The sequence below is a fragment of the Solanum stenotomum genome, chromosome 3 (assembly GCF_019186545.1).
Source record: "Solanum stenotomum isolate F172 chromosome 3, ASM1918654v1, whole genome shotgun sequence".
Lineage (NCBI taxonomy): Eukaryota > Viridiplantae > Streptophyta > Magnoliopsida > Solanales > Solanaceae > Solanum > Solanum stenotomum.
The window spans coordinates 64077988-64092084 of NC_064284.1; the positions used below are offsets into that span (position 1 = coordinate 64077988).

At 35.0% G+C, this 14097-nt stretch overlaps 1 protein-coding gene across 2 annotated transcripts in view; it reads left to right on the forward strand.

Annotated features, from left to right (window-relative positions):
- Nucleotides 1–9116, forward strand: part of LOC125859761 (uncharacterized) — a 35615-nt gene extending 26499 nt beyond the window's left edge. The window contains exons 9-12 of one of the 2 annotated variants that reach the window (XM_049539575.1): nucleotides 5912–6110; nucleotides 6737–6840; nucleotides 7978–8460; nucleotides 8554–9116. The gene's annotated coding sequence lies outside the window, so the exon portion shown is untranslated. Of the gene's footprint in view, nucleotides 1–5911; nucleotides 6111–6664; nucleotides 6875–7977; nucleotides 8461–8553 lie in introns of those variants that run through there. The other variant, XM_049539574.1, reaches the window with a different exon arrangement.
- The last annotated feature ends 4981 nt before the right edge of the window (nucleotides 9117–14097 follow it).

A 14097-nucleotide genomic window follows, 5' to 3' on the forward strand; every position in this document is an offset into this window, starting at 1 on the left:
TTGCTGAGGTATTCCCTAAACTTTTCTAAGTTAAATTTATCTTCCTTTTGAAACTATGATAATCTAAATGAATGCTTTTTTTAAATTATCAGGCTGCACGTACTATGGACAATGTGGTACCTCAAGTCCCTTATGCTGTTCCAGCACCTTCTTCTCATTCTGTTACACCAGTTAGCTCTCCTACAATGCCAGATCCTTCTGAAGCAGGTTCGTTTATGTTTCAGAATTTCTTGATTTTGGTCTTGATAATACATGTGAGCTCACCTAAGTAGTTTCCACTCTTATATGTTGACTTAACATGCATTAAGATAGTAACTAGAATCTGCTAGAAAAGCTCCTTCATTCGAGGAATTAGTTGCATACTTTTTCAGAGTTCTCAGTGCCTTGTGCAGAACATGCTCATTGTTGTATTTGTATTGCAATTACCAACACAAAATTAATATTGGTTTAACTTTGTTTGTTCGATCATGAACATCAAGTATTTTTATGGATTAGGTTACAGCCTCGTTCATGTCCAGCTTTAAGGATATGAAATATTTCCCCTAAGATGAGGTTATATTTTGTGTATACAAGATCTCTCGATACGTGACTGAATGTACCTATAGCCTAAATTATTTGGTAATTGCAGAAGTGAATGAAAGAATTGCTTATGTGAGAATGCTTTTTGACCCAAAATAAGAATGTCTGTTTTTACTTATTCAAGGACAATTAAACAGTTCTCTATTATAACGGAAACTCATATCATATTCTCTGCTAATCTTCCTATCAGGCTCTTCCACCGCCTCCTGCTCTGGGATGCAGCAGACTCCCTAATCAAATCAAGATCTCTTGATTTCCTGATCTTCCTCTTGGCATGGAATTAAGAAGGTGATAACTTGAGAAAGCTTACAATTCATTAGCTATTATACAGTACATGTAGGCTATAGCCATGAGGAAAGACAAGCTGCATTTTGTTACTTCTTGATTGTTTTAAGCATTTAATTTTTTTGTAACCCAAGCTTTATCATGAGTACTTGATTATGAATGGAATAACATTCGATGTTGTTGCTTTCTCCCAATTGTAAAATGGCTGTTGCATATTTTTTAATCAACTTGGAGATTTGGGAGTAATAGTTCTTCAAGAAGCATCAACTTTTCCTACAAGGGAAGAATGACAGTATCATTATAGTGCACAAGTTAAAGTGCAGTGCACAACAACAACAACATATCCAGTGTAACCCCATAAATGTGATCTAGGTAGGGTGATGTGTATGCAGCCTTAAAGTGCAATGTCTTGATGTAAATGTTAAACTGCTAATACATTTAAATGAGGCATAGAGGGTTTAGGTAGTGAGAAACCATAACGTTGATGGCTTCAGGCATGAGCGATTTGAGTTAAGGTCACAGGCAACATTTGATATTTATATAAGTGGGCTTGATCAAGGATGCTTGAAGTAAACATTATACTGATAGTAGTTAAGCTTTTGCGAATTAGACTCCAAATAGTATTAAAGATATTGATCGTCGATGTTTGAAGAAGCATTATGTTGATGGTACTTGTATTCAAGTCCGTTATTAGACTTGCATAAAAGATAGTATTCTTCCTTGGTCGTGAATAAGCTGTTCTTGTATTAGCGAGGAGTCTAGTCAATCAAATCTACAGATTTAATGTCAAAATGATAAGGGCATCCAGGTGCATGAAGTATCTTGTGTTTACGCTGGATCCGAGCAAGGGCCATACTCCATCAATGTAGTTAGGCAGCCTATCTTGATGCAAAAATCAATGGCTGATTCCATGGAGACAACTTTACAGTTGCTCCAAGACTTCCCTTCTTACCGTCAAAATGATAAAAAACAAAAAGGGACTGTGCCCTTTTTGATAGACTTCTATATTCTTCGAGTAGCTTTTGATAAATTCAACATATTTTAAACTACTCTTCGTCATTGCAAGTAGTCTAACCCTTCTACCTAAGGCCATTCCAATTTCAACAAGTTATTTATAAGGGGTTGGACTTGGTGCGAGTAGTGTTAGAGGATGTTATTAACTAAGTAGAAATATACCATTTGTGACTTCCTTATCTTCCCCTAATAATCATCATAAGGTAGAACATAAAAGTAAAGAGATAAGTAAAGTGCACAAGTTGTGGAACGCTAAGAAATACCACATGATTTAGGGGGGTGTTTGGATGAACTTTTTTTGAGTGAATTAAAAGCCAAAAGCCAAAATTAGGGAGCGACCTACTTTTAACTTTTGGCTCTTTTGTTTTTGTACATTTTAAGCATAAGGTAAAGTGCGTAAGCACTTTGTGTCTTTGCCAAACACCTCTAATAATAAAAAGTGTTTAAAAGTCAAAAATACCTAAAAATAAGTCAATCCAAACACCCTCTTAATGTTATAATAAAGTTGTTATTGATCGAAAGCCTCATAATTGAGCCAAAAATTGTCCGCTTAAGGTTCGGGTTATTTTGCGCATCATCATTTTAAGCGTATGGTCTCCTTGTTTGGATTGCTTTAACGCTTTAAGCAATGAAGCAATGACTTCTAATTACACCATGACCGGATTTTGGCATCATAACATGTGTGTAAGTCATTTCTCTTTACCTTGATTGACTTCTATATTCTTCAAAGTAGGTTCCTATAAAGTGAACATACTTTAAAGTTTAAACAACTGTGTTTTTGCAAGTAGTCTAAAACCCTTCTACCTAAGGTCATTCTAATTTCAACAAGTCATTACTAAAAGGCTATGTTGACGTGTGCGTGTTGGATCCTCCAAAAGTAGTTTGTTCTTGGAGGATCCAACACGGGTTCGAACATTTTTGAAGAGTTCGAGCAACATAGCTAGAGGGGCCTGACCTGGTACAAGAAGTGGCATAGGATGTTATAAACTAAACAGAAATATTCCATTTGTGGCTGGCTTCCTTTCACTTTCTCTAATAATCATCATACATAAAATAGAATATATAAGTAGATATACATAATGAAATAAAGCGCAAATTATGGAACACTAAAAAGACTAAACATATGATTTAATGCTATAATAAAGTTGGTATTACTCCAACTTCTCATACTTGAGCCAAAAATTGTCCGCTTAAGGTTAGGAGTATATTGCATGTCATCATTTGAAGCTAAATTGCTCGGATTCTCCAAAAATGATGTCGCACCCGCGTCGGATCCTTCAAAAATACACTATTTGGAGGATCCGACACGCACCCGTCAACATTTTTGGAAAGAGTCCTAGGCTCCTAGCAACATAGATTTTTAAGTGCATGATTTCGCTCATGAAGCAATAACTCCTCGCTTGGATTGCTTTATCGCTTTAAGCACGAAGCAATGACTTTTAATAACACCATAAAATTGGATTTTGCGATCATAACATGTGCGAAGAGTCCTAGCAACATAGATTTTTATGTGCATGATTTCGCTCATGAAGCAATAACTCCTCGCTTGGATTGCTTTATCGCTTTAAGCACGAAGCAATGACTTTTAATAACACCATAATACTGGATTTTGTGATCATAACATGTGTGAAAGTCGTTTCTCTTTACCTTGATAGATTTCCATATTCTTCAAGTAGCTCCCTATAAAGAAAACATATTTTAAACTACTCTGTCTTTGCAAGTAGTCTAAAACCCTTCTACCTAAGGTCATTCCAGTTTCAACAAGTTATTACTAGAGTGGTCCGACTTGGTACAAGTAGTGTTATAGGACGTTATAAACTAAATAGAATATACTATTTGTACTACCTTTCTCTTTCCCTAATAAGTGTCACAAGATAGAGTGTAAAAGTAAAGAGATATATATTAAAGTAGAAACCTTTTCTCATTTCTCAATTCCACTAGTCATAAATGCTTGACCAACAAAAGGTTCAAATCTCATTCTATTTTCTAATGAATGGGATGTTGTTGCACAAGGTTGTTTTAAGATTTGGTGTTAATAGCAAGTTTGGCTTTCCATAAGAGGCACATACAATGTTGCGGTTCCAGTTTCATCTGCACTCAGTACTTCCGACACAAAATATAAATTTATGCGTAAAAATCTAGTAAAATTGGAATGAATAGTATGTCTGAATCAGTAATTTAAAAAATAGAATGGGCTCGATACTACCAACCTTAAATATTGAACCTGTAAAGTTTTTTTTTTGAAACGGGTAACATTACTCTATATATCCACAGGTATAAGTGTAGTTCCCCTTTAAAAGTATTACAATCTATCAAAAGCTCAAGTTTATTTTTGTTACCTATAAAAAATCTTGAACATCAAAGATGTCTTCAGTTTGAGCTAATTAACTATGTTTACACCAAAAGTAAAATAGAGCTAAACACTTCATTTTGACATCATGTAGACTGTTCTGCACATTTTCAAAGCTCCTATTGTTTCTCTCTTTCCAGATTGACCACCAAATGCATGCTGGGACAATCTTCCATCTCTCCTTTTTTGTAACATTTCCATCCCTTTCCAGCTACTAAGTACAACTCTAATGCATCCTGATTTCACCCATCTGATCCCCTTCACGCTAGTGAACATTCTCCATAGTTGTTCTGTCCATTTACAATGTAAGAAAAGATGGTTGACTGTCTCAGCTTTTTCCACACATATACCACCTAGAAGCCAACTGATGACCTCTCTTGTCAGGTTCTCATGTGTTAGGACACCTTCTTTTGCCAAAAGCCAAGTGAAACAATTCACTTTGTAAGGCACCTTAGGTTTTCATATCATCTTCCATGTCCACTCTTTCTCCTGTCCCCGTGTAAGGCACCTATAGAGTTTAAATTTTGGATTTGCCAAGGTTTTGTCTTCATAGTTTCCTAATCATGCTTTCTTGATTATTTTTTTACAGAATCCTATAAGAAATAATATACATTTAAACATTAACATTAGTACTAGTTTGGAGTACAAGAAAAGAAAAATATTTAGATGACTTTAGTTGTGATTAGGTTTTGATAAGGACGGTAGTTATGAGTAGTGCGATTGAGACCACAATGGTAGAAATTTGGGAATACAAAGTGCTCTTACTAAGTGTGTCTATTGATACTTTATGACATCTAAAATAAATAAAGCTACTACTGCTTCTTAAGGGTAAAAGACATGAAGTTCTGAGTTGCTAAATTATAATATTTGCAAGAAGAAATAATATTAATTAATAGTCGAGTTTAGATCTATAATATGAAAATCAAGCAATGATGTGCTTTCATAATTTCTACACCCTAGGGAGGGTCCAAAGGGCGGGTCACAGACGGATTTCTCGTTTATAAAAAAAAAACTAAAGCATTGGATATAGCAAAGAAAAATGCCAAGAGAATGTAATTACAAATACAAACTATAAATCGGTGGACAAAAGAATGGAAAATTGTATAATTAAGCTATACATATGATGTTGTGCCCCTTTAAGGCAGAGCCTATTACTGAATGTTCACACACCTTAACACCTTGATGCCTACACTAAAGCACCAATTAAGCGAGGTGAAGCGCACAAGCTGGGCTTCACTGAGAGTCATGGCTTAAGAGTGCTTTAAGTGAGCCTTTAACAACCCTATAGTTATTTGAAGTGTTATGTTGTAGTGTTATCTGATAAGGTGGTTAGTCATTTCACTGTGATAAATGTGTAAATGTATGGTAAAAACGTATTCATTCACCAAAGACCTGCCTAGGTTGCTACTTGCATTTGTTAAACAGTCGTCAACATAGTTGGTAGAGACTCATAGAATCAACCCGAACTAGTTTGGGATTGATACTATTGGTTTTTCTATATCTACTTATGATTCTTTATGACAAAGAAATTCTGTAAAAAAAAACTGATGCTGACATATCCTCTCTTTTGGAATTGGACTATCCTGTTCTTTGTTTAGTCTCTTTTTTTTTTCTCGCACCTGTATAATTACTTCGAACAAAGTATGGAATAGCAGTGCTGCAACTTATTCTTAAAATCTTCAGATTGGGAAAGATGCTGACTTGCAGAAAGCTACAATAGATGATACTGAAAAGAAAAAGAAAAGGAAAGCTACATATCTCAAAGAGATGATATCTAATAAGTGCAAGCAATTTGTATGGTGCTTTGAAGCATAGATGATATCTAATAAGGAGTATGCTTATTGAGGAATTAGAGCTTGTAGATCTGTTAGGTTCTCTGTAAGTAGTTTCTCCCTTTCTCTCTTTTTTTTGTTTGTTTTGTTCCCCTTTTGAAGGTCTCCAGCATATCCTTAATGCTGAGGAATACAACAGTACCAGTTTCAAAAAAAAAAAAAAAAAATACTTGGTCACACTCGTAAAATTAGAATTTTATGCAAGTATAGTGTAGTACAATGTGATTATAGCCTTTTTGTATAGTCTCTCATAATTCAAGAGCTTTGTTACAGACTGTAAAAGAATTATGAAAAGTTAGCAAAAAGGAGCTCATGTTCTTTTTTTTTTTTTTTGATAACCGAGAAATCCGTCTATGACCCGCCCTTTTTGGACCAATCACAGTCATCTAAACTCGGTGGATAATGGGCCCGCCCCTCTACCCTTCTCCACTTGAAAAAGGAGCTCATGTTCTATCTTTGTTAAAACCATTGACTAAGTATATCACTTAGTGCTTTGTTAAGAAATAGATGCAGATAGTAAGTTTCTAAGTTCAAGTATGATACTCCATCATATATTTTGCTTAATATCACAATAGTTGATGCTTCAATTCTGATTCTTTTGCAGACGTCTCTTTTATTTCTAGGCTTCATTCTACTAGAAGCAAGATAATGTTTTCCACTTTTATCACAAGGAAAGTGTTGGTTGATATTGGGCATGTGTTGGCTGATGGCACTATGGCACTATGTGACTCAACTTATTCATGTCAAAGGGTTGTTGATTTGATGTCATTTCAGCCTCAGGTGTCATAAGTTGGCATTTCTCAAGAGCATTCTCGGCCAAAAAATTTGATTCAGGTTTCCCTTATATCACATAAACACTTGATCTAATAGGAAACTAAATAAACATGGTTTGATCATCTCCTGGCTTTGAAATAGATATTTTGTTGGATGTCAACTCCTATTGACATAAAGTCAAGACTAGAGGATGGCATCGAATGGAATATAGGACAAAAATTTGGCATCACAAGGAAGATTTTAATTAGATTCTGTAAAATTAGGCCAAATGATTGCATCATGTGATATTTGTTAATCTTGCAAAATTAACAGCAAAGGATTGCATTACAAAAGGGATATAAGGTACCACATTTTCCCTGGTTTGTGTAGCTTGCGAAATTAAAGAATCATTCTTTCAAATTACAATTTCCTTAGAAAAGTGATTTTAACTTGAAAAGTTTAGGTAACACCTCATCATAGGATTCTTGGGCATGCTCGGGTGGTTAACGATGAATATGTCACAAAATACATCCCATCGCTCCATTAGAAGTTTCTGTGGAGAATTGATATATATAAAGCATCTCCCAGAATGAACTTGAAATTCATGGGTCTGTTTGCAATTTGTTTCCTCTTATCAATTCTTCAAAGGGATTTCTAGCAGAATGGTGGAATATATTCATCTTTAATCACTCTGAGCATGCCAAGAGACCTATGATGTGTTACATAAACTTTTCTACGTCAAATTTATTTTTGAGGCAATTATAAATCTGATGCATGATTCATTATATTCTAAGGCTACACTAAAGTGAATGTGCTACCTTATATCCTTTTTGTACTACCAAACTTTACTCCCAACTCTGCAAGAACAAATATTTTTCCTGTGATGCTATTGTTTGGTCCTAATTTTATAGAACCAATCTTTTTTGTGATTACCTAATATATCTCCTATGATGTATTACTTTAGATCTAACTCTATGCCAATTAGGGGTAAACATCCTGAAAAGTATCTATTTACCCATGCTAAAGCTATGAGATACTCAACTGACGTTTACTCAGTTTTCTATTGGATCTGATGTTCAAATGATGCAAGGGCAGACTGAATCATATTGTAAGGCTACCTTATGATACTTGCTGATGAAGTGGCATCCAATTTACTATTTCTAGAGATGGATAAGACGAGTCACATGAGCATCCACAACATGATGTAGATAACATGTATCAAGAACTTACCTTTTTGGAAAAATAGCGGAATCTACATGAGTAGGATCAAACCTTATGCCTTTTATTTATATGAGGTACCCCTTTAAAGAACTCCCCAAGAGGGCTTAAGGTCGTTGGATTTGAAGCAGCAGACCTGCAACACTTGGTCCTTCCTTCTTTTTAGTTCAAAGAATGGAGAAGCAAATTGGAATTTTGATAATTTTATTGACAGAGTGATAAGATGCCAATTGTATAGGGTTCCAAACCTATTGACTAATAAGAGGAAAGGGGCAAGCCAATATTGACTCCTAGAAAAGTATAAATCATTGGACAACAAGGAGCCATCATATATTGACGCTGCACATCACACAATCAACTCAACTCAACTCTTACGCTAATAGAAGTTTCTTACTTTCCTATTAGCGAAAGAAAATAACTGGAAAATAAGTAAGTTTGTTGATTTGTATTGGAAATCCTTCATAAAAGACTTATACATTGAAGAGAAATATCTCAGGATCTCTTCTGTTTTTCTCTTCCTAGATGATTGAGCATCAACTTAGTGATACTTGCAACAAAATTCAAGAGGAACAAATGGTGAAGCAGTTTGAAAAGAGAAATCTGCAAAAAATCAGACCCCTGTGTTGGAAGCTCGGAGCAGCTGAAGCATCTGTCTTAAAATAAGGTAAGTCCAAGTTCAGACAAGCTATAGCGAGTAAATTATTCTAATTGAACATTTTTAGTTTGATTTTCTTTCATGCACTATAAAGATTGAAAGTCAATGAACTTTTTCTCAACTCCTTTGGCTACCATTTTCCTGATGCATGTCGTTCGTATAAGAGTGACACAAATAGAGACTTCATTAGGTTCTCTTGTAACTGTGCTGTCTGGGAGCTCTTCTGCTTTCTTGAAGTTGCTTTTTGTATAGGTGATATCAACCAGTTACGATTAAGGATTAGTTTTTTTTGTTACACTTACATCGGTTTGGTGTTTGTCAATATTTTTGTAAGTTTGATAAAATGGACATTCCAGTTGTTCTTTGTATGGATTTGGTAAACAATGCTATATAATTTTCTTAAAGATCACAATATAACTTGAAGCTCAAAGTTCATCCTTTTCTTATCCACCGAAGGACTCCATTAATTACTTGCATAATAAGTATCATTTTGTTTTTGATACCCGTGGTGCCTCAGCCAGCTTGCGCGCACCTCAATTAATTTCACGGGATACCTGCCACCTCCCACCAGCATAAATACCAAGTAATTATGTCCACCAAATTATCATTCTCATATTATTTCATCTAAGGGATATACACCTATGTTTGGCTCGGATTACACAAGTGCTGATTCCAGTAACAAGAGTTAATGAGTCTAATATTTTGATTTACTGTTGTTTGCCTCATCCCATTCCAATATTAGTTGGTGTTAGAATAGGCATAGAAATAATATATACAATCTTACTTAGAATAGGAATAAGAATATAAATAGTATATAGAATCACTTAGAAAAGGATTGTATTGTAGTGTCCAAGTTGGAAAAAGAGTCTTATGTAGAGAAATAATGTCATATTGTAGATACATAGTTCAATAATATTCTTCTCTGATATTTCTCACATGATGTCTGAGCTTCTATGTTCTTTGGTAGAGAACCAAAGAGCTTCCGTTGTTGGCGGTCGGCTATTATCCATATGTCGCTCGTCTATCCAACAATTATGTTAGAAAAAGTTGGATCACCTGTATATTTAATTGTGACTACTTTCTCATATTTCATTTGCGTACCGTACAATTTTTTCAGACTACTTTCTCATATTTGATTTGTGTAGCATCGTGCATCATTCCAATGACTAACTTCTCATATCTTATTTGTTGTAGCACCGTGCCCCTTTTCGGTGATTACTTTCTCATATTTGTTGGCTGGATTTTTTTTGGGCGTCTGTGACGATCTTATTAATGAAGCGTGTTGGTCAGAAGGGGAAAAAGTAGGCATTTTCAAGTTCAAATGAGGCTCGAAATAGGAAATACCAATTTTTCCATTTTTCGTGTGCTATAGTCCATATATTTTGGGTGCTATTTGATCTCGACGAGCTTTTGGCCAATTTTCTTTGCAAGTGTTCGTGCTGACCTTTTTAATGATGTGTGTTGGTCCAAAACGTAGGCATTCTCAATTTCAAACGAGGCTCAGAACAAGAAATATCAATTTTTTTCATTTTTCGTGTGTTATCGTTCATGCATTTTGGGTGATATTTTATCCTAATGGAGTTTTGGCAGAAACATTTAATGGGTGTTCATGATGAGCTTATTAATGACGCGCGTATGCGCAAATGTAGACATTTTCAAATTTAAACTAGGTTCGGAACAAGAAATACCAATTTTTTTCATTTTTCGTGTACTATAGTTCATGTATTTTGGGTGATATTTGATTCCGACGAGTTTTTGGCCAAAAATTTTTGTGAGCATCGCTGACAACCTTATAAATGATGTGCATTGTCCAGAGGGGCAACCATATGCATTTTCAAGTTCAAACGAGGCCTGAAATAGGAAATACCATTTTTTTCATTTTTCGTGTGTTATATTCATGAATTTTGGGTGATATTTGATCTTGACATGTTTTTGGCTAAAAGTTTTAGTGGGCGTCCATGATGACCTTATTTATGAAGCGCATTGGTCTGGTGGTGACAAACGTAGGCATTTTCAAGTTCAAACAAGGCCTGAAATAGGAAACATTGTTTTTTCTAGCTTTGTGTGATAGTCCATGAATTTTGAGTATTATTTGATCCCGACAGATTTTTGGCTGAAGTTTTTTGTGGGCGTACATAACGACCTTAATAATAATGCGCGTTGGTCTGGAGGGGCAAACGTAGGAATTTTCAAGTTCAAATGAGGCCCAAAATACCAAATATTGATTTCTCTATTTTTCGTATGCTATAGTTCATGAATTTTGGGTCATATTTGATCCCAATGGGTTTTTGGCCAAAATTTTTTGTGGGCATCTCTGACGACATTATTAATGATGTGAATTGGTTCGGAGGGGGCAAACTTAGACATTTTCAAGTCCAAATGAGGCCCAGAATAGGACGTATCGATTTTTTCATTTTTGTGTGCTATATATTATCTTGAAGGGTTTATTACTAAGATAGCGATTTGTTTCATTTGTCGTGGTTTATAGTCATGGATTTTGGCTGATATTTGTCCAGATGGATTTTTGGCTGAAACTTTCTATAAGCGTCTATGACAACCTTATTAATGACGCACGTTGGTTTGGAGTGGAAAATGTAGGCATTTTCAAGTTCAAACGAGGCTCATAACAGTAAATATCAATATTTCAATTTTTCGTGTGTTGTAGTCCATGGATTTTGAGTGATATTTGATCCTGATGGGTTTTCGACTGAATTTTTTTTTGTGGATCCATACCAACCTTATTAATGATGCGCGTTGGTCTGGAGGGGAAAACATAGGCATTTTCAAGTTTAAACAAGGCGTGGAACACGAAATACCGATTTTTTCATTTTTCATGTGCTATTGTTTATGAATTTTGGGTGATATTTTATCCCGATAGGTTTTTGGCCGAATTTTTTTATGTACGTCCGTGCAGACCTTATTAATGACGCCTGTTGGTTTGTAGGGGCAAACGTAAACATTTTCAAGTTCAAACAAGGTCTGGAACAGTAAATATTGATTTTTCATTTTTTGTGTGCTATAGTCAATGGATTTTGGATGATATTTAATCTTGGTGGGTTGTTTGCTCAAATTTTTTGTGGGCGTCTGTGATGACCTTATTAATGACTGCATCGGTCCAGAGGGACAAATGTAGAAATTTTCAAGTTTAAACGAGGCTCGAAACGGAAAATAACAATTTTTCCATTTTTATGCACTATAGTGCATGAATTTTGGGTGATATTTGATCTCGACTGATTTTTGGTCGAAATAGTCTGAGACGACCTTATTGATGATGTGTGTTGGTCCGTATTGGCAAACATAGACATTTTAATGTTCAAAAGAATCTCGGAATAGGAAATACGGATTTTTCCATTGTTCGTGTGCTATAGTCCATAGATTTTGGGTGATATTTGATCCTCATGGGTTTTTAGCCAAAACATTTTATAAGCATCCGTGACGACCTTATTAATGACGTGCGTGGTTTGGAGTGTAAAACGTAGGCATTTTCAAGTTTAAACAAGACCCAGAATAATAAATATAATTTTTTTCATTTTTCGTGTGCTACAATCCATGAATTTTGGGTGATATCTGATCCTAACGGGTTTTTGGCTGAAATTTTTCTATGCATCCATACCAACCTTATTAATGACGCACGTTGGTCTGGAGAGGCAAACATAGGCATTTCAAAGTCAAAGAAAGCGCGGAATAGGAAATAGTGATTTTTTTTCATTTTTCATGTGCTATTGGCTGATATTTGATCCCGATAGGTTTTTGGCTGAAATTTTTTTAGGCGTCCATGACGACTTTATTAAGAAAACATAGGAATTTTAAAGTTAAGAGGAGGTCTGGAAGAGTAAATACCGATTTTCCATTTTTTGTGTGCTATAATAGTCCATGGATTTTGGGTGATGTTTAATTCCAGCGGGTTTTTTGCCGAAATTATTTTTGGGCGTCTGTGACGACCTTATTAGAGATGTGTGTTGGTCTAGAGGGGCAAACATAGGAATTTTAAAAGTTCAAACGAGGACCGGAACATGAAATACCAATTTTTCCATTTTTTGTGTGTTATAGTCCATGAATTTTGGGTGATATTTGATCCCGATGGGTTTTTAGCTGAATTTCTTTGTGGACGTCTGTGACAACCTTAATAATGATATGTGTTGGTCCTTAGGGGCAAACATAGTCATTTTCATGTTCAAAAGAGCCCCGGAATAGGAAATACCGATTTTTCCATTTTTCGTGTGCTATAATCCATGGGTTTTGGGTGATATTTAATCCCAACGGGTTTTTTGTTGAATTTTTTTGTGGGCGTCTGTGACGACCTAATTAATGACGCGCGTTGGTCAGGAGGGGCAAACTTAGGCCTTTTTAAGTTCAAACGAGGCCCTTTATAGGAAATACTGATTTTTTTCATTTTTCGTGTGCTATAGGCCATGAATTTTGGGTGATATTTGATCCGGACGAGTTTTGAGACGAAATTGTTTGTGGGAATCCGTGATGACCTTATGAATTACACACATTGGTTGACATTTTCAAGTTCAAACGAGGCGCGAAACAGGGTATATCGGTTTTCTTGTGCTATAGTCGATGGATATAATTAGGTGATATTTGATCATGAAGGGTTTTTGGATGAAACTTTTTGTGGGTGTCCGTGACGACCTTATTAATGACACACTTTGGTTCGGAAGGGCAAACGTATGTATTTTTAAGTTCATACTAGGCATAGAACAGGAAATATCAATTTTTCCATTTTTCGTGTGTTTCATAAATTTTGGGTGATATTTGAATTTTTGACTAAAATATTTTATGTGCGTCCGTGACAACCTTAATAATGACCTACGTTGGTCTGGAGGAACAAACGTTGTCCATCAATTGTTTTGCTTAACCGTCCAATATTTTTGCACATACTAGCTCAATACATGTTGCACGAAACTTTTTAAATTAAAAAAAAAAAAAGAAAATTACGTGTATAAGCAAATATATAATAGTTAATTACTTAACTTAGCTATAGTTTACCTTAATTACAATTCGCGGCCTACTTTTAGTCATAATTACGCAGCTCAGCTTTTTAGTTTTGTATAATTCGCACGTTTGTATAATTCGGATTTTGTATAATATAATTTGTATAACTTTTGTATAATTCATAATTTGTCTAATATATTTTGTATAACTGTTTACACTTCTGATGTTTGTAATTGTGTAAATTCGTTATTTCGAGTTTATACAAAAATAACTGAATTATACAAATGTACCCGCGAAATATACAAACCTGCGAATAATTATACAAATCCGCGAATTATACAAACGAGATAGCTTAAATTGTAGCTACAGCCCATAAATATGCAAACTATAGCTATGGAGCATATTTAAGTTTATTATAGTGGCTATTTGCGAAAGTTCCATAAAAAAAAAGGGTCTCTGATAGAAATTTT